Genomic DNA, 2734 nt, shown 5'->3' with positions numbered 1-2734 from the left:
TATCGTAATCTAACTGTTACAGGAATAGTAAACTAAGATCATGGCTTTATATGTGTTATGATTGAACCGGAGATTTTGGAAGATAACTTTATAGTGTATTTTTAAGATTCTAACTAAACCAATTTTCTCATTTAAAATCTCTATTTATTAGGATTTAAGTATGTATAATGAAAATTGAAATTATATTATTTAATTTCTTCCCTACTCTGTATAGTGTGTATCATTTCCTACATACTTGTTATTTTTACTTTTTATAGTGTGATGTATACGTATTACTTATTTTAGGTTTATTTCTTAAATTATATTATTTCTTCCCATTGTTGATTTTTTATGCTTATTTCGGAAACTTTGATTTTTATTAAGTTAGATTGCAATTATTTAAGATATGTAAATTTGATTAATTGAGTTATACTAAATTTGTATTTAAATTTCCTTTTTTTAAAAAAATCTCCTTTTTTTCTTGCTTGATTGATGCCTGATTGAAAATGTGATTAATTAATTGCAAGAGGAGGCAAACATATCATATTTGCAAGACATACATCACCGCTATAATCAAGGAGAGTATGTCAAGGATTGATCTTGATAATCTCTATTATATAAGAAAATACCTGAGGTTATTTTAGTAAATACACTTTTCGTGTCCCCTATAGAAAAGACTAACGTGTCCCTACTAACTATATATCAGATTAACAATAATTATTAACTACAATAAAAAGGAAAAAAGAAAATTAGTCAATAGCCACAATAAATAACGTCATATTTAAGGGGGAAAAGTCAGAAATAAATAAGGAAAACTACAAAAAACATAACATAATCACAGTAAAGATTACGTATGCTCGGCCACAAATCACGCCACTAATGAAACAATAAGTGACAACTAGCAAAAAGTCAAAATTAAAAAAGAATATTTTTTTTTACCAAATACTTAATTACACCTAACTTAACCCACCAAAATGAGGGCAAAAAATGAAAAAAATGATATTTTTTACCAAATACTTAATTACAGCAAACTAACACACCGTAATGACACAAAAATAACAAAAGAAGTCAAAAATTCAAAAAGTCAATCAATTACCCCATAATTTTGTACTCTATGTTTGTTAATGTTAAAGCGCTAAAAACTTGAAAAAATAAGACAAAATCTCTTATTTTTCTCCATTTTAATTCATAACCCCTTAATTCTCTCCATTTTGATTCATAACCCCTTAATTCTCTCCATTTTAATTCATAAAAAACAAAACTATGCAGCAGTCCAAATGGTGGGACGCCGCTCAATGCTGCAGTCCAAATAATCCACTCAACGACATTCTTTATCTACTCGCTATCAAAACCTAAATGTGATTAGTTGTCATCAGGGGCGTATCTAGGGGGTACATTAAAAAAAACTGCAAAATGAAGAGACCAGTTATGTCAAAAGTTCGATCTCTAGGTTAATTACACTAAATACCCTACCGCAACGCGTAATAGACAGGGCAACATTCATAATAATGCTAAGATACCAGCTTTTGTAACAACTGGTCTCTTATATATAAATGGTTAAGTAACCAGCCACGTCTTTAAAATCTATTTAAACACTACAGAAGGATTGTTGAAAACTCATGTTCTCTTAACTTAGTAATTCATTCCACCCCTCCAAATATATAAACTATTATCTTTCAAATTTATTTGTCTCAATGCAATATTAAATTAAAACAATTTATTAAATAAGTAAGGTTATTTGAACTAGTTTTTAATATATATATAGTTAGTGGAAAAAGTGTCAAAAAAAGGAGTGGGGGTAGGTTGAATTTTTTAATGCTTTGTGAGGAGTAGGAATATATGTTGGTCATGGTTAAGTGATAAAAATGATATAATATTGGTAAAAGTACGCCATTTATAGAAACAGTGCGTGTATTAAGCGACGGCTTTATAAGGAAAGCGGGGCGAGTATGAAGGGATGAAAGGAGTATCTCTTTGGTAATACTTTGTTTCTACCACTCATATTTTGTGGGAGCTCTCTTGATTGACCCACCTCTCAACTCATGTACATACAACATATTTATAGTTGTTGTATCATAGTTTCTAGATTTCTCTACACTTGTTTAATATTACATAATTCCACATCACATGTCTAAGATATTTCTAGATGCATCATCACTTGATTTTTCATTACATATCTAAATTTTTCTAGAGTAACCTCTTATAATATCGAATTAAAAACCTCAAAAACTTCTCCGTTATCATATGTGTTCTATGTATATAGAATACACGTGAGTTTTCATACTTTGCCTATCACCTAAAAGTGAGATCCAGATTCATTATACCTTAACTTGATATTCTAGTTAACCGAATTTAAGGCTGATCCGAAAGTGTTGTGGACTATCTACGGAGGGACGACATTTGGAGTCTTAAAGTTGTTCGGCTCGGGAGAAGATAGGGAAGCCAAGCATCATTAAACTCAATTATGCTAATTGATTAGGTGAATTTACTTGGATTCTGGCAATTATAGTTGTTTCGCATGTCAATTGGATTGTTCACAACCTAACACCTTCTTAAACCCGGACGTGAATACGACCATTGAATGTCTGAACAACACTCACTTCATAGTTGATACATGAAATAGTTATTAAAAGTTACTACGAGCCAAAAATTTTAAGTTAGGATGCCGTCAATTAGCAAAACTATAGTATAAAGCAAAGGAAAACTGAAAAATAATAACCAAGTTTGAATAACTTTTGTTTTTATTTGGGTGATG

This window comes from Spinacia oleracea, chromosome 1 (genome assembly GCF_020520425.1).
Source record: "Spinacia oleracea cultivar Varoflay chromosome 1, BTI_SOV_V1, whole genome shotgun sequence".
Taxonomy (NCBI): Eukaryota; Viridiplantae; Streptophyta; class Magnoliopsida; order Caryophyllales; family Amaranthaceae; genus Spinacia; species Spinacia oleracea.
This window is presented reverse-complemented; position numbering follows the sequence as displayed.